This window comes from Neofelis nebulosa, chromosome 4 (genome assembly GCF_028018385.1).
Source record: "Neofelis nebulosa isolate mNeoNeb1 chromosome 4, mNeoNeb1.pri, whole genome shotgun sequence".
NCBI lineage: Eukaryota > Metazoa > Chordata > Mammalia > Carnivora > Felidae > Neofelis > Neofelis nebulosa.
The window spans coordinates 143,174,780-143,194,757 of NC_080785.1; the positions used below are offsets into that span (position 1 = coordinate 143,174,780).

At 34.4% G+C, this 19,978-nt stretch overlaps 1 long non-coding RNA gene across 1 annotated transcript in view; it reads right to left on the reverse strand.

Annotated features, from left to right (window-relative positions):
- The window catches only part of LOC131509979 (uncharacterized), a 224,790-nt gene that overhangs the window by 158,844 nt on the left and 45,968 nt on the right, over positions 1-19,978 (reverse strand). Inside the window, exon 4 of the long non-coding RNA XR_009260840.1 lies at positions 18,562-18,714. This is a non-coding gene — a long non-coding RNA (uncharacterized LOC131509979). The remainder of the gene's footprint in view (positions 1-18,561; positions 18,715-19,978) is intronic.

Here is a 19,978-nt window from a genome sequence, read left to right on the forward strand (position 1 = left end):
TCTTAATAAGCTTTAAGCAAACATACAATTCTTAAAATACATAAGTAATAATTTGTTTTTAATTTTTTTCAAATTTTTAATAGAAAAATGTTCAAATCTATATAAAAAAGACAAATCCAAATTACTATAAACACCTGTATACCTTCACCAAGTTTCAGCAGTTTTAATACCTTGCCACATTTTTTATTCTCCTCAATACATATACACATCCGTGTGTATGTTTTACAAACCATTTGAAAGTACGTTGCCAACACTTCGCCCCTAAATACTCCAGTAGGAATCTCCTAAGAGTACAGATATTTTCCTATATAACCACAACACCATTATCATACCTAGAAAATTGATAGTAACTCAATAATCTCATCTAAAATGCTGCCCTCATTTAAATAATCCCAGAAGCCTCCATTATGTCTGCTATAGCACCTTTTCCCACATGCAGAATCCAAATTAAGTTTCACACACTGCATTTGCTTGTTTTGTGTCTTTGGTCTCTTTTAATTTGGAACAGCTTTTTTATTGTGTTTTTCATGACACTGATTTTTTATGAAGGGTCCAGGCCATCATATTATGAAGTTGTCTGATTATTTTCTCACTATTAGATTTAGTCATAACTTTTCTTCCCAAGAATACTAGGAAAGTAATATGTACTTCTTATTACATCATTATCAGGTTGCAATATTATTGTCATTGGTAGCAGTACCTCTACAGGTAATAATAAATTTGATCACTTGCTGAAGGTACACTTCTCCTTTTTGTAATTAGAAGTTGATCTCTGTGAAGGTACTTCACTATGGCATGAATATTCTATTCCCCAACAACCTTTAACCCAATAGTTATAGCCTCTGTTGATGACCTTTGCCTAATTCCCAACAGCTTCTGTGTTCTTTTTGAAATGTACTCAGTCTTTGAAATTTCTTGTCTTTTAGTGCTAGACTTTTTTATATTTTCCCTGTACCAAACCTGAATCAGCCATTTTTTTGAGTAAAGAATGATATTTAGAAACCATGATCTGGACACTAGATATGCTTGTTGCTACTAGGGTGTCTTGCTTCCAGTCTATAATAATTACTTAATATTATCAAATATTTAGGCAATATTGAAATTTGTGTAAGTGTCCAATGTCTATAAATGTGTGTCTCTTTCTGTCTGGATCACTTTCATTTTCTCTCCACTTTTCCCTACAGTTTTTTATGTTAGAATCAGGATTCTAATAAAGTCAATGTATTGTAATTGATTGATATGTACTTATCTCTCTCTTTTTTTCCTTTATATTTATTTGCTCAAGAAATGTTTTTTTAATTCCCTTGTGGAGTATCCCACAGTATAAATTTTGCTGATTGCATCCCCATGGTGTAATTCAAACGTTCCTCTGCTTCTAATATCTCCTGTAGATTGTTTGTTAGATCTAGAGGCTTTTTGATTTATTAGCAAAGCTAGTTCATAAGCAATGTCATGTACTTCCATTAGGAGGTGCATAATACCTGATTGATTTTTTTTATATAGGATGTCAGCAACTAATGATGATCACTGCTGAAATCCATTAATTTATTAGGACTGAAAAATAGTGATACTCTAATTCTTCCTTCTTCATTTACTAGCTGGAATACTCTTATAAGTACACATTTCCCCTCATCAAATATTTACTCAGGGATACAATTTGAATGGGAAAATAAGAGTAAATATTTGATACTTTTCCTTTATTAGCTATTGTTTTGGAATAACGAGTTGATTACCTAGAATTCTCCAAAAGTGACCAGTAATTTCTTTTTATCACTATAAACTCATAGATTTAAACCTATTTGATGTGCTTCAAATCACTGCAATTATTTTCCTAGTGATGTTGAAGGTATTCCATATTTTGTCCAAAAAGATTCTGTTCAAGATAAGTCCTACATCCTTCTGTCACTACACTAGTTGTCTTTGGCATTTATCTTACTTTTTGATATGACAAGATGTTTCAGTCTTATCCCATAAATTTTCTGCCCAAGATTCTGCAATCTGCCATTTCTGCATCAAGTTCTAGCTTATTTCAGTGGGAATAAGATGTAGAGACCACAATCAGAATTCTAAAGGTATTCATTGCTCTGGGTTCATGACTGTTTTTCAGGTCATTTTAGTGAAAAGGGCTATAAAATGTTTTTTTTTTTTTTTTTAAATAATGGTATAGAGCACATGTTCATATTGATACTTCCAATTCAAATTCAGGGCTACAAGACTTTTATTAATCTCATAAGTCTTTAATCTGTATCTCCTTCCTTCTATACAAAATATCCCAGCCTCAACATCCCATTATTTATTATATCCCATTAACTTTATTCTACAATACAGACTCTCTAGTCTCAGAAAAATGCCTACATCACCAATAACAATGTTTACCAAAAAGATTATTTTGTATTTTCTGTTTTTTGTTTTAAATACACTCCGCTAGGAATATACAGTCAACTTTAATTTAATTATCTACAACATATACATATAATTGAAATAATTCTCTTCTTTGTGGTTTTGCACCACCTCCATACATTTAGACATTTGTTTTATTTTGCTTCTGGTTTTTAGGATCATTTTTAATCTCATTTTGTTTATAATTATATAAAATATTTACAATGATACAAACTCAAATCTGTAAATCAAAGTATGATCAGAGAAGTCTAGCTTCTATCTCTGTCTCCTTCATATTGTTTACTTTTTCTCCCAAAGAATAATCAATATTTTTTATCCTTCTATTAAAAATATATACATATATACACACATATATATACAAAATATATATACAAATATACGCAATATATATACAATATATACAAAACATATATGTGTGTATATATACAAATATATACATATACACAAACATACACAAACATATGTATATTCCTATATCCTCCCCTTAAAAAAAACAGTAACATACAGGGGCACCTGGGTGGCTCAGTTGTTTGAGCATCCAACTTCGGCTCAGGTCACAATCTCATGAATTCGAGTTCTAGCCCCACATTGGGCTTGCTGCTGTCAGTAAAGAGCCAGCTCTGGATCCTCCGTCCCCCTCTCACTACCTCTCCCCCACTCTCTTTCTCTCTCTCTCAAAAATAAATAAACGTTAAAATAAATAAATAGATAAATGAATAAATGAATAAATGAATAAATAAATAAATAAAAATAGTAACATACAATGCACACTTTTTCTGCACCTTACTTTTCTCATTTACACTACACATGCTGGAGATCCTCTGCAGAAGATAATACTCATTACCTTTTACAGCTGCATGATAATTTATTGTGCAGTGCCTACAAGTGATCTACTGATGAACATTTGGAAATTTCTTTTGCTATCATGAATAATGCTGAAATGAAGAGCTTTTTCCTTATGCTTTACATATTTTTACTACTGTACTGCATTTTGTTACTATACCTTCTAGAGCTCTGTAAGTTAGATTGTTGGATCAAGGTATACATACATAATTTTGCTAGATGTTGACAAACTCCCCTTCAAATTATTGTATTATTTTTATTTCTATCAGCAATATATAACAACATTCATTTGCCCATAGCTTTGCCAATAGTATAGGTTGTTAAACTTTGGAACTTTTGCCAATATGGTAGATCAGAATTTTGTTTTAGGCTGTTTTAACTTGCATTTTTCTCTTGTTGTAAATGAGAAATGAAGTTAAGCATCATTTTCATAGTTAAGGACCATTTGCAGTACTTTTCTTGAATTGACTACTCAAATTACTAACCCATTTTTCTATAGATTTGCTGGTCTTTTTCTTTTCCATATCAGATGCTATTTACATATTAATACTAGATCTGTGATAAAAGTTGCAATTTAAAAAAATTGTCCTTTGTCTTTTTATATATGGTAAAAATATTCCTTTTGTTTTGTTTTTGCCATGCAAAAGTCTTTTATCAGATTAAACAATCTTCTCCCTTTTGGATTTCATGAGGATTTTACTTATATGTCTCCTACTACTCATATGATTTCTTTTATTTTAATATTTAAATCTCTAAACCACTTGAAATTTATCATAATATTCAGTATTAGGAATATATTCGATTTCATATACTTACCATGGTTACCCAGTTTATCTCAATACCACTTACTAAAAGTGCAACCTATAGTGTTGCCATATGCTGTTAAGTTTACTTGTGGGTTTTCTATTGTTCTCTCTGTGTATTCGGGTACCATGATCACACTGTTTTAATTATGTTTTAATATCAAGTAGGCCTATTTTATCCCTATTGCTCTCCGTTTCCAGTGATTTGACTATTCATTTAAATGAACTTTATAATCCCAGGGGATTATCCCCCAAGGGAAAAAAGCTTGATAGTAGTTTATTGGAATTCTGTTAAATTTATAAATTAACTTGACATCTTTATGATGTTTCCTCTTTCTATCCAAGTATATGGTAAAACTTTCCACATGTGTGAGGTAATTTTTGGGTCTTTGAGGACTATTTTTATAGTTTTCTTCATTAAATGTTTTAGATATTTCTTCTCATTTTTATGCCTAGATATTTTATTTTGGATATAATAAGTGGTATATTCCCTTCTATTACATCTTCTAAATGGCTTCTTCCTCTACATAATAAAGTTATTGTTTTTTAATTTTGATTTTGTAACCTACTACTTCACTAAATTCTCTTATTAACTTGTGTTAGTTTTCCCACTAACGTTTTGGGCTTTCCAGATATAAAATAATATCATTTTAAATAAAGATCATTTTTCTTCTTTCAAATTCATATGCTTTTAATTATTTTCTCTTGTCTAGGTACCTTGGTTAATATCTCAACACAATGTAAAATAATAGTGTGCTTACGGCTGCCAGATAAAATATAGGATGCTCAGTTAAATTTGAATTTCAGATAATGATTAATTTTTAATATAAATATGTCCCAAATATTGCCTTCTTACCTATAGAAATGTTATTCTGCTCACTATACTGTTTTTTCTTGTAATAACTGTAAAAATTTTTGGTACAGATATTCAGTTGAAATGACTTTTCTTATACTCAGTGAGAAAGGTGGGTCAGAATATTAATGCATAATTAGAAAGTAAAATTTAAGACAATTTTAAAATTTAAAACAATACCAATAAGAAAAACACTAAAAACCATAAAATATTAAACAGTAAAATTAACAAAACATATGTAAGACCTGCACATTGAAAACTATAAACTTTTTTGTAGGAAATTACAGAAAACTTGAGTAAATGGAGAGATGTGCCATGTTCACACACTGAGAGACTCAATTTTATTTTAGGTGTCAATTTTCCCCAAACTGATCTATAGATTGAAACCTAATCACAATCAAAATCCCAGCAAACTTTTAAAAGAAATTGAGAAAACTAATTTAAAAATTTATGTGAGCAGTAACAAAAAGATAGCTAGAAAATCCCCAAATACATGAATATGAAACAACATACTTCTAAACAACACATAAATCAAAGAATAAATCTCAAGAGAAATTTTTTTTTTAATTTTTTTTTTTCAACGTTTTTTATTTATTTTTGGGACAGAGAGAGACAGAGCATGAACGGGGGAGGGGCAGAGAGAGAGGGAGACACAGAATCGGAAACAGGCTCCAGGCTCCACGCCATCAGCTCAGAGCCTGACGCGGGGCTCGAACTCACGGACCGCGAGATCGTGACCTGGCTGAAGTCGGACGCTTAACTGACTGCGCCACCCAGGCGCCCCTCAAGAGAAATTTTAAAATATTTTGAACTAAATGGAAAAAAAAAAATACAACTCCTCAAAATTTGTAGGGTGCAGCAAAAGCAGTGATTAGAGTTTTATAGCATGGAATGCCTGTATTAGAAAACAAGAAAGATCTAAAATTAATAATCTAAGTTTCCACATTAGGAAACTAGAAAGGGAAGAGCAAATTAAATCCAATGTAAGCACAAGAAAAGAAACAGTAAGAATTAGATCCTACATCAATGTAATTAAAAACAAGAATTCAATACAGAAAATCAATGAAGCTAAAGGCTCGTTCTTTGAAAACAATAAAATCAATAAATTTTTACACAGACTAAGAAAAAAGGAGGACACAAATCACTAATGTCAGAAATCAGGGGCACCTGGGTGGCTCAGTCAGTTAAGTGTCCAATTTCGGCTCATGTCATGATCTTGCAGTTAGTGGGTTCAAGCCCCACATGGGGTTCTGTGCTGACAGCTCAGCTGTGTCACGGCTGCTCTGAGACACAGCTTTGAATTCTGTGTCTTCCTCTCTCTCTGCCCTTCCCCCCACTCTCATTCTCTCCCCTCTCTCTATCTCTCTCAAAAATAAACATTAAAAAATTGTAATATAATTTAAAAAAAGAAATAAAAAAGGAGACGTAATTACAGATCCTATGGACATTAAAAGAATAAGAAAGAAATACTATGCTATTCACACAAATTTAATAACCCAGATGAAATGGACCAATTACTTAAAAGACACAATGTGCCCAAAAGTCAAACAAGAAGAAATAGATAATCTGAATAAGGCTATACCTATTAAAGATATTGAGTCAATTATTAATAACCTTCCCAAACCAAAAGCACAACCCAAATGGGCTCACTGGTGATACCTATCAAGCATTTAAGGATGAAATTATATCCATTCTCCACAATTTTTTTCACAGGATAAAATCAGAGAGGAAACAGTAACAGAAATTTTTATTCATTGCTGGTGAGAATGCAAAATGGTACAGCCATTTTAGAAGACACATTGCTGATTTCTCAAAAAATTAAATATACTCTTACTATACAACCTAGCACTCACACTCTTTGTTAATTACCCAAAGGTGTTGAAAATTTATGTCCACACAAAAAAACCTGCCCACAGATGTTTATAGCTGCTTTACTCATAATTGTCAAAACCTAGAAGCAACTAAGATTTCCTTCAGTAAGGAATTGATAAACTGTGGAACATTCAGATAATAGAATATTATTCCTTGCTAAAAAAAATTACATACAAAGCCATGAAAAGATATGGAGAAACCTTAAATGCATATTACTAAATGAAAGAAGTGAATCTAAAAATGCTACATATTGTATGATTCTAATCTGAAAAGGCTACACACTACAAAACTATATGACATTCTGGAAAAAACAAAACCATAGGGACAGTAGAAAGATCAGCGGTTGCCAAGAACTGGGGACTAGGGGGAGAGATGAATAGGTGGAGCATAGATTTTTAGAACTGTGAAAATATCCTGTATGATACTAGAATGATGAATTCATGCCATTATACATTTGTCCAAATACATGGAATGTACATCACTAAGAGTGAACCTTAAGGTAAGCTATGGACTTTATATGTATCAATATATGTATTATGATGTATCATTATAAGCTCACCAAGTATAATAAATGTACCACTCTGGGGATGTTGTTAATGCAGAAGGCTTAGTACATGTTGAGGCAGGGAGAATATAGGAAATTTGTGTACCTTCTGCTCAATATTGTTGTGAACTTAAAACTGCTCTAAAACAACAAAGTCTTTAAAAAAAAGGTCTTAAAAATTATATGGAAATACTAAGATCTCAAATAATGAAAAATATTTTATAAAATCAAATCTGGAAGCCTTACACTATTTGATTTCAAGACTTATTATAAAGTTATAGTAATCAAGACAGTGAAATATGGCATAAACATAGACATAAATTAATGGCATAAAATAGTCCACAAACTGACCCACACATACCTGGTCTACAGATTGCTGACAAAAGTGCCAACATAATTCAATGGTTAAATTACAATTCTTTCAATAAATGGAGCTAGAATTGGATATCTGTATAGGAAAAAAAGAAAGATGAGCCTCAACCCCCACTTCTGACCATACACAAAAAATAAGCCCCAAATGAGCATTCCCCCAAATTTAAAAATTAAAACTATAAAGTTTTAAGAAGAAAAAAGTGAAAAACTTTGTGATTTTTGTATCAGAAGATATTTCATAAAGTAAACACAAAAAGTCTGTAATCACAAAAGAAAAAAATGATGAATTAGACTTTATAAAAGTAAAATCTTCCAGTCTTCAAAACACACACTTAAGAAAGTGAAACTGTGTGCACTTCTACAGATCCACCCCCTCCAATATTCTCTTGGCTTGAGCCCATCCAAAGTAGTGCCACAAGCTGGTGGTGTGCACACAGTCTTGACAGGGGCCAGTACCACTCCAATGGGACTCCTATCCTGGGGAGAGAGGAAGATAAACATACACACCAGACTGACTGTAGCCACAAAAGTGGGCTGCAGTAGACATCTGCTCTGAATACAGGGCCCACCCAACAATGAAAATATGTCAGAAGACAAAACAGTTCAGTACTACTGCACCTATGGCAAACACCCAGTCTGACTCAACTCAAGCTCAAAGCCATCCCAGATGGGCCTACTAACAAAAGGACCAAACCCTGCCCATAGCAGGCAGAGAGCCATTGCAGATGACTGGACCGAAGACAAAGTGGACCAGCCACAGCAGCAGGGTATATACAACACACACAGAAGATACCCCTAAAACACCAGGTATTAGTGAACAGAGAACATTGCACTCCAGGGCACTACAGGACCTCTTCTTCATGAAGCCACTACTTCCAACAGCAAGAGACATAGATGACTTTCTTAAGACATAGAAAGAGAAACCAAGAGTTAAACAAAGTGAGGAGACAAAGGAATATGTCCCAAATGAAAGAATAGGACAAAATCACAGCAAGAGACCTACATGAAGTGGAGATAAGTAATATTCCTGAGGGAGAATTTAAAGTAATGATCATAAAGATACTCATTTGACTTGAGAAAAGAGTGGGGTACTTCAGTGAGACCCTTAAAAAGGAGATAGAAAACATAAAAAAGAACCAATCAGAGATGAAGAATTCATTAAAAATATACTAAATGTAATAAATAGTAGACTATAGAAAACAGAAGAACAGATCAGTGACCTGGATAATAGAGTAATGTAAAGCAATCAAGCTGAACATGGGAGAAAAAATAATAATGATAAAATAATGAATAAATAAATAAATAAATAAATAATGACTAAATAAATAAATAAATAAATAATAATAAAAATGATAATAGACTTAAGGAACACAGTGATACCATCAAGTGTAATAACATTCACATTATAGGAGTCCCAGAAGAAGAAAAAAGAGCAAAGAAGGTAAAACTTTTACTTGAAGAAATTATAGCTAGAAACTTTTTAATTTTTTATGTTTATTTTTGAGAGAGAAAGAGAAAAAAAGTACAAGTGGGGGAGAGGCACAGAGAGAGGGAGACAGAATCCAAAGCAGGCTCCAGGCTGTGAGCTGTCAGTACAGAGCTTGTACAGAGCAGTACAGGGCTGAAACCCATGAACCATGGGATCATGACCTGTGCCGATGTCAGATAGTTAACTGACTGAGCCACCAAGGCGCCCCTAAAAACTTCTTGAATCGGGGGAAGGAAATAGAAATCCAAATCCAAGAGCCACAGAAAGCTCCCAATAAAATCAATCCAAACAGATATACACCAATATACACAGTAATGAAAATGGCAAAAAGTAGTGATAAAGAGAGAATGTTAAAAGCAAGAGAAAAGAAAACGATTACATACAAGGGAAACCCCAAAAGGCTATCAGTAGATTTTTCAGCAGAAACTTTGAAGGCAAGAAGGGAGGGGTATGATATATTCAAGCTGCTAAACAGAAAAAACATGCAGCCAAGAATACTTTATCCAGCAAGGCTACTATTCAGAATAGAAGGAAAGATAAAGAGTTTCCCAGACAAACAAAAGTAATTCATGACCACTAAACAAGCCATAGAAGAAATGTTAAAGAGGACTCTGAGTGGAAAGGAAAGACAATAAGTAGGGGGATTAAGAAAAGTAGGAAGTACAAAAGCAGAATAAGGGTATATATCTATAAAAATCAGTCAAGGGATTCACAAAATAAAAGTATATAAAATATTTCACCATATACCTAAAACATGGAGGGCAGAGGAGTAAAGAATGAGTTCAAATTTAAGTAACTATCAATTTAAAATGCACTGCTGTATGCAGAGATGTTACATATAAACCTAATAAAAATCCACAAATAAAAAAAACAGTAATATATGTGCAAAAAGTAAAGAGAAAGGAATCTGAGTACATTACTAAAGAAAGCCAACAAAACAACCAAAACACATGTAACAAAATGTAAATGGACTAAACATTCCAATCAAAGACAGGGTGACACCCATAACCAGTAAAGAAATCAAATTAGTAATCAAAATTCTCCCCAAAAAACAAGAGTCCAGGGCCAGATAGCTTTCCAGGGGAATTCTACCAAACATTTAAGGAAGAGTTAACACCTATTCTCTTGAAGCTGTTCCAAAAAATAGAAATGGAAGGAAAACTTCCAAACTCTTTCTATGAAGCCAGCAGTACCTTGATTCCAAAACCAGAGACCCCCCTAAAAAAGAACTATAGACCAATTTCCCTGATGAACATGGGTGCAAAAATCCTCAACAAGATATTAGCCAACCAGATCCAACAATTCATTAAAAAAATTATTCACTGCGACCAAGTGGGATTTATACCTGGGATGCAGGGCTGCTTCAATATCCGCAAAACAATTAATGAGATTCATCACATCAATAAAAGAAAGGACAAGAACCATATGATCCTCTCAACAGATGCAGAGAAAGCATTTGACAAAATACAGCATCCTTTCTTGATAAAAACCCTCAAGAAAGTAGGGATAGAAGGATCATACCTCGAGATCATAAAAGCCATATATGAATGACCCAACGCTAATATCGTCCTCAATGGGGAAAAACTGAGAGCGTTCCCCCTAAGGTCAGGAACAAGAAGGGATGTCCACTCTCGCCACTGTTATTCAACACAGTATTGGAAGTATTAGCCTCTGCAATCAGACAACACAAAGAAATAAAAGGCATCCAAATTGGACAGGAGGAGGAAAAACTTTCACTCTTCGCAGATGATATGATACTCTATATGGAAAACCCTAAAGATTCTACCAAGAAACTGCTAGAACTGATTCATGAATTCAGCAAAGTTGCAGGATATAAAACCAATGCACAGAAATCGGTTGCGTTCCTATACACCAACAATGAAGTGACAGAAAAAGAAATCAAGGAATCGATCCCATTTACAGTTGCACAAAAAATTATAAAATACCTAGGAATAGATCTAACCAAAGAGGCGAAAAATCTATACACTGAAAACTATAGAAAGCTTATGAAAGAAATTGAAGAAGACACAAAAAAATGGGAAAATATTTCATGCTTCTGGATGGGAAGAAGAAATATTGTTAAAATGCCCATACTACCCAAAGCAATCTAGATATTCAATGCAATCCCTATCAAAGTAACACTAGCATTCTTCACAGAGCTAGAACAAACAATCCTAAAATTTGTATGGAACCAGAAAAGACCCCGAATAGCCAAAGCAATCTTGAAAAAGAAAACCAAAGCAGGAGGCATCACAATCCTGGACTTCAAGTTATACTACAAAGCTGTAATCATCAAAACAGTAGGGTACTGGCACAAGCACAGACACTCAGATCAATGGAACAGAATACAGAACCCAGAAATGGACCCACAAACATATGGCCAACTAATCTTTGACAAAGCAGGAAAGAATATACAATGGAATAAAGACAGTCTCTTCAGCAGGTGGTGCTGGGAAAACTGGACAGTGACATGCAGAAGAATGAACCTGGACCACTTTCTTACACCATACACAAAAATAAACTCAAAATGGATGAAAGATCTCAATGTAAGACAGGAAACCATCAAAATCCTCGAGAAGAAAGCAGGCAAAAACCTCTATGATCTTGCCCATAGCAACTTCTTACTCAATGCATCTCCAGAGGCAAGGGAAACAAAAGCAAAAATGAACTACTGAGACCTCATCAAAATAAAAAGCTCTACAGAGCGAAGGAAACAATCAGCAAAACTAAAAGACAACTGACAGAATGGGAGAAGATATTTGCAAATGACATATCAGATAAAGGGTTAGTATCCAAAATCTATCTCAACACCCAAAAATTCAACACCCAAAAAACAAATAATCCAGTGAAGAAATGGGCAAAAGACATGAATAGACACTTCCCCAAGGAAGACACCCAGATGGCCAACTGACACATGAAAAAATGCTCCACATCACTCATTATCAAGGAAATACAAATCAAAACCACATTGAGATACCACCTTACACCTGTCAGAATGGCTAACATTAACAACTCAGGCAACAACAGATGTTGGTGAGGATGCGGAGAAAGAGGATCTCTTTTGCATTGTTGGTGGCAATGCAAGCTGGTGCAGCCACTTTGGAAAACAGTATGGAGGTTCCTCAAAAAACTAAAAATAGAACTACCCTACAACCCACCAATTGCACTACTAGGCATTTATCCACAGGATACAGGTGTGCTGTTTCGAAGGGACACATGCTCCACAATGTTTATAGCAGCACTATCAACAATAGCCAAAGTATGGAAAGAGCCCAAATGTCCATTGATGGATGAATGGATAAAGAAGAAGTGGTATATATATATATACAATGGAGTATTACTCGGCAATCAAAAAGAATGAAATCTTGCCATTTGCAACTACGTGGATGGAACTGGAGAGTATTATGCTAAGTGAAATTAGTCAGTCAGAGAAAGACAAAAATCATATGACTTCACTCATATGAGGACTTTAAGAGTCAAAAGAGATGAACATAAGGGAAGGGAAACAAAAATAATATTAAAACAGGGAGGGAAACAAAACAGAAGAGACTCTTAAATATGGAGAACAAACTGAGGATTGCTGGAGGGGTTGTGGGAGGGGGGATGGGCTAAATGGGTAAGGGGCACTAGGAATCTACTCCAGAAATCATTGTTGCACTATATGCTAAGTAATTTGGATGTAAATTTTAAAAACAAAAATTAAAAAGCAGAAAAAAAGAATATTACCTAAAAAGAATAAAATGACAGGTGACAGAATGAACAAAAAGTAAAAGCCATATATATGCAGGTTAAAAGGGACGCTTTTCAGACCTAGACACATATAGACTGAAAGTGAAGGGATGGAAAGGCATTTATAAATGTGAAAAGAAATCCAGGATATCCTTATTTATATCAAACAAAATAGACTTTAAAACAAAGACTCTAACAAGAGACACAGAAGGACACTATATAAGCATAAAGGAAACAATCCAAAAAGAAGATATAACAATTGTACATATACACCCAATATGGAACCACCCAAATACTTAAAGCAGCTAATAACAAACTAAAAGAAGTAATCGATTATAATACAATAATAATAGGGGACTTTAACACCCCAGTTACAACAATGGATAGGTCATCTAAAAAGAAAATCAACAAGGAAACAGTGGCTTTGAATGCCATACTGGATCAGATGAATCTAACAGATATATTCAAAACATTCCATTCTAAAACAGCAGAAAACACATTCTTTTCAAGTGTACATGGAACATTCTCCAGAATGGATCACATATTAGGCTACAAAACAAGTTGCAACAAATTCAAAAAGATCGAAGGCACAGCATGCATTTTTTCTGACCACAATGCTATGAAACTAGAAATCAACCACAAGAAAAATCTGGACATAAGACAAATACATAGAGGCTAAAACATGCTACCAAGCAATAAATGGGTCAACCAAGATATCAAAGAGGAAATCAAAAAATATGTGGAGACAAATGAAAATGAAAACACAACGGTCCAAAATCTTTGGGACACAGCAAAAGTGGTTCTAAGAGGGAAGTTTATAGTGATACAGGCCTGCCCCAAGAAGCAAGAAAAATCTCAAATAAACAACCTAACTTTACAACTAGAGAAGCTAGAAAAAGAAGAGCAAGCAACACCCCAAACCAGTAGAATGAAGGAAATAATACAGATTAAAGCAGAAATAAACAAAATAAAAACTGAAAAACAATAGAACAGGTCAATGAAACCAGGGATGGTTCTTTGCAAAGATTAACAAAATTTATAAACCTTTAGCCAGACTCATCAAAAAAGAGAAAAAGAGAGATAAGACTCAAACAAAATCAGAAATGAAAGATGAGAAATAACAAACAACACCACAGAAATACAAAGGATTGGGGCGCCTGGGTGGCGCAGTCGGTTAAGCGTCCGACTTCAGCCAGGTCACGATCTCGCGGTCCGTGAGTTCGAAGCCCCGCGTCAGGCTCTGGGCCGATGGCTCGGAGCCTGGAGCCTGTTTCCCATTCTGTGTCTCCCTCTCTCTCTGCCCCTCCCCCGTTCATGCTCTGTCTCTCTCTGTCCCAAAAATAAATAAAAAATGTTGAAAAAAAAAAATTTAAAAAAAAAAAGAAATACAAAGGATCATAAGAGAATATTATGAAAAATTATATGCCAACAAATTGGACAACCTAGAAGAAATGGCTAAATTCCTAGAAACATATCCCAAAACTGAATCAGGAAGAAATAGAAATTTTGAACAGATGAATTACCAGCAAAGAAATTGAATTAGTAATCAAAAAACTCCCAACAAACAAAAGTCCAGGACCACACAGCTTCACAGGTGAATTCTACCAAATATACAAAGAAGAATACCTACTCTTCAAACTATATCAAAAACAGAAGAAAGAAGCTTCCAAATTTATTCTATGAGGCCAGCATTACCATGATACCAAAACCAGATAAAGACACTTCCAAAAAAAAAAAAAAAAGAGAGAACTACAAGCCAATATCTCTGTTGAATATAGATGCAAAAATCCTCAACAAAATATTAGCAAATTGAATCCAACAATACATTAAAAAAATCATTTACGATTGAGTGAGATTTATTTCCAGGATGCAAGAGTAGCTCAATATTTATAAATCAATCATGATAAATCACATCAGTAAGAGAAAGGGTAAGAACTATATGATCATTCCAATAGATGCAGAAAAATCATTTGACAAAGTACAACATCCATTCATGATAAAAAAAAAAAAAAGAAACCTCAACAAATCTAGGTTTAGAAGGCATCCAAATCGGTAAAAAGAAGTAAAACTTTCACTATTTGGAGATGACATGATACTATATATAGAAAACCCTAAAGACTCCACCCAAAAACTATTAGTATTGATAAATGAATTCAGTAAGGTCACAGGATACAAAATTAATATGCAGAAATCCATTGTATTTCTTTTCTTTTAAGTTTATATATTTATTTTGACAGAGAGGGAGGGGAGGGGCAGAGAGAGAAGGAAAAAGAGACAATCCCAGGCAGGCTCCACACTGTCAGTGCAGACCCCAGTGCAGGGCTTGAACTCACGAATCTTGAGATCATGACTTGAGCTGAAATCAGATGCTTAAGCAACCGAGCCACCCAGGCAGCCCCAGAAATTAATTGTATTTCTATATACCAATAATGAAGCAGCAGAAGGAAATTAAGAAAACAATCCCATTTACAACTGCACCAAAAGTAATAAAATACCTAGGAATATACTTAACCAAGGAGGTGAAAGACCTAAACTCTGAAACTATAAAATATTGTTGAAAGAAACTGAAGAAAACACAAACAAATGGACAGATACTCTATGTTCATGAAGTAGAAGAACAAATGTTCATGAAGTGTCTATACTACTCAAGCAATCTGCTAAATTAATGCAATCCCTATCAAAGGACCAACAGCATTTTCCCCAGAACTAGAATAAACAATCTTAAAATTTGCATGGAACAACAAAAGACCTCAAACAGCCAAAGCAATCTTGAAAAACAAAACTGGAAATATCATAATCCCAGATTTCAAGGTATGCTACAAAGCTGTAGTAATCAAAACAACACTGTACTGGCACAAGAACAGACACGTAGATCAATGGAATAGAATAGGGAGCCCAGAAACAAACCCACAATTATTTGGTCAATTAATCTTCATACAAGGAGGTAAAAATATGCAATGGGAAAAAGACAGTCTCTTCAACAAATAGTGTTGGGAAAACTGGACAGCTACAGAGAGAAAGAAAGAAAGAAAGAAAGAAAGAAAGAAAGAAAGAAAGAAAGAAAGAAAGAAAGAAAGAAAGAAAGAAAGAAAGGAAGAAAGAAAGAAAGGGAGAAAGAGAGAGAGAAAGAGAAAGGAAGGAAGAAAAAGAGATGGAAAGAGAGGAAGGGAGGGAGGGAGGAAAGAGAAAGAAAGAAAGATAAGAAAGAAAGAAAGAAAGAAAGAAAGAAAGAAAGAAAGAAAGAAAGAAAGAAAGAAAGAAAGAAAGAAAAAAAGAAAAAGAAAGAGAAAGAATGAGAAGGGGGTGGGAGGGAGAGAGGAAGAAACAAACTGGACCACTTTGTTACACCACACACAAAAATAAACTCAAAATTGATTTAGGACCTAAATGTAGGAACTGAAACCATTAAAATCCCAGAAAAGAGCACAGCAATAATTTATGTGAGACATCAGCCATAGCAACATTTTTCTAGATATGTCTCCTGAGGCAATGGAAACAAAATAAAAACAAACTATTGAGACTACATCAAAAAAAAAAAAATCTGTTGCACATTGAAGGAAATAATCAACAAAGCTAAAAGATAACCTAATGAATGGGAGAAGATATATGCAAATGACATATCTGATAAAGGGTATCTATAATATATAAAGAACTTATACAACTCAACACCAAAAAAATAAAATTATCCAATTAAAACATGGGCAGAAGACATGAAGAGACTTTCTCCAAAGAACACATACAGATGGCCAAAAGACACATTAACGGATGCTCAACATGACTCATCATCAGGGAATTGCAAAAATCAAAACCACAATGAGATGCCTCATACCTGTCAGAATGGCTAAAATAAAAAGCATAAGAAACAAGTGTTGGCAAGGATATGGATAAAAGGGATCATTCTTGCACTGTTGGTGGGAATGCAAACTGACGCAGCTACTGTAGAAAATAGCATGAAGTTTTCCAAAAAATTAAAAATAGAACTACCATATGATCCAGAAATTCCACTACTACTGGGTATTTACCCGAAGAATATAAAACACTAATTAGAAAAGATATTTGCACCTCTATGTTTACTGCAGCATTACTTACCATAGCCAAATTATGGAAGCAGCCCAAATATCATCAATAGATGAATGGATATAGAAGATGTGTGTGTGTGTGTGTGTGTGTGTGTGTGTGTGTGTGTGTGTATCATCAATTTGTTCCCTGTAGTTAAAAGTCTGTTTCTTGGTTTTCCTCTCTTTTTTTCCCCTACGATTGTTTGTTTTGTGTCTTAAATTCCACATATGAGTGAAATTATATAGTATTGGTCTTTCTCTGACTTATTTCACTTAGCATAACACTCTCAAGCTCCATCCACATTGTTAACTACAGAGAACAAACGGATGGTTACCAGAGGGGAGGTGGGTGGAGGGATGGGTGAAATAGGTGGAGGGGATGAAGAGCACACTTATGATGAGCACTGAGTAATGTATGGAATTGTTGGACCACTATATTGTATACCTGAAACTAATGTAACACTGTATGTTAACTATACTGGACTAAAATTTTAAAAAAGATTTGGAAAGCAAATAAAAAAAATGAAACGAGGGTGCTTGGGTGGCTCAGTCAGTTAAGTGTCTGACTTCAGTTCAGGTCATGATCTCACAGCTCCTGAGTTCGAGCCCTGTGTCAGGCTCTGTGCTGAGAGCTCAGAGCCTTGAGCCTGCTTCAGATTCTGTGTCTCCCTCTCTCCCTGCCCCTCCCCTGCTCACGCTGTGTCTCTCTCTCAAAAGTAAACATTAAAAAAATGAAATTGATAGCCACAAACTAAGAGAAAATATTCAAAATAAAAAATAAGAAAATATCCAAATACCTGACAAAACTCCTGTATCAAGAATATAAAAGGAACACTTGCAACTAAATAATAAGACTAGCAACCAATAAAAATAAAGATACCTGTTATATTGATTCCAAAATTGATCACATGACCAGCTATTAGCCTAGCAGGACTTCTGACTGTTTGATATTGTCTAAAGGGAAAAGTATGCAATTTCAGGAACATTGCTGGATTTATTTCATTCAAACTTTCACACAGTGTGAAACAAATTAAAAAACAGAGAGCAGGTACTTCTGCAAGTTTACAGACCAGGTTGTAAGACCTATTTTGAGCCTGCTCCACTAATAATGCCTGACCTCTAAATGTCTACATATAAGAGAGTAAAGTGAGAAAAGGGAAAGGAAAGAAAGTATACTATGTGGCTCCACTTCCAAAAAAGTTGTAGAAATGTAAGCACCAAATATTAATTTGACCACAGTTTTGATATAACTCTATTGAGAGTGATAAATTGAAAAGCAACTCTTCTGGAAACTAGGATGTTAGGCAGAAATTGAGAATTAACTCATAAATTATATTTTATAAAATGTGCACTGATTCACAGAACTGTACCAAACCAAACTATGATATTCTTTATAGACTCTCACAATTAGCACAAGTTTATTCAGACTCCTACACGTAAGACCACAAATAAACTGAGGCAAGGGTAACTCCACATAGTCTCATGTTTTCTAAAACCACTAATGTTCCACCTGCCCCTTAATTTACAAAGTCTGACCAATCCCTGCTAAGACCACCGCAAATTTTGTAACACCCCTTAAGACTCCCTTTGAAACTCACCTTTGCTCTCTATGATGTAGGGTCTTCTTTGTTGCAGAAAATAATAAATTTAACTTGCTTTCAGCTGTGTTCCTAATGGTCTCTGGTTTATGTTGAAAGCAGAATGGGAAGACAAGAAGATAGTGTGTGGTGCTAGATCCTCATCCTCCCCAGCTGGTAGTGAATAGACAATGCATAAAATTTATAAATCAAGAAGCAACAATAAAAACATGTTATTGAGACATAAGTAGGAGCGTCTGAGTAGCTCAGTCAGTTGAGTGCCCGACTCCTGCTTTTGGCTTAGGTCATGTTCCCGGGTTTGTGGGGTTGAGCCTGGCATCAGGCTCTGGGCTGAGCTTGGAGCCTACTTGAGATTCTTTCTCTCCCTCTGCCCCTCTCAATTGCACGGGCATGCTCTCTCTCTCTCAAATAAACAAACAAACAAAAAACAAATAAAATAAAATAAAATTTAGACATAAGGAGACAGGTATCAAAACAATCAGCTAAGGAAACTAAAAAGTAGTTGCCTCAGGGAATGAGTTAGAAGATGATTATTTTGTTTAAAATCTTGAACAGTCTAGGTGGCTCAGTCAGTTAAGTGGCCAACTCTTGATTTCAGCTCAGGTCACGATCTCATGGTTCCTGGGATCAAGCCCTGCCTAGGATTCCCGCACTGATGGCGTGGAGCCAGCTTGGGATCCTCTCTCTCCCCTCTCTCTCTGCTTCTGTCCCCCACTCATGCTCTCTCTCTCTCAAAATAAATAAATAAACATTTTTTAAAAATCTTGAAGTACCATTTCATCGTTAAGCATATATTACTTTGATAATAATGAAATTATATTGAAAATAATAAATTAAATATACATGTCAGAACAAAATAGGAAAACAAAGCCATTTATATTTCTTGCTTACCTGAATTTATATTCACTCAACAAATATTTCTTTATTGAATACCACTATATCCCAGACACAAGTATAGGTAATAAGTATCAGCAAAGGAAAAAAAAGACAAAAAACATCCCTGCCCTAAAAAAGTTCAGATAGATGAGGAAAGTGGGCCCTGCTCATCTCCCAAAAGGTAAAACAGTTCTAGATCACATAGCTGGCAAATGGCTAAGCCAGGATTTGAAATAAGGTCATCTGATTCTAGACTCTACTGATTTTAATTTTAATTATAGACAGATTGGGACAGGGACAGGAAATTTCCAAAATGAATCTAAGGCATCTTATTATTGCCAAAATGTAAGAAAGTACTCAAACAAAACAAAACAAAACAAAACAAAAAAGGACTCCAATAAAAAGTGTATGTCAAAAAAACACAGTAGTCAATTGCAAGAGATCACAATGGCCAAAGCTATAATAATTTGAGCAACAAAATAAGGAAGTATTGGATTATAGCCCAAAGTATAAACCAAATATCCATGAGTCCATACTGACT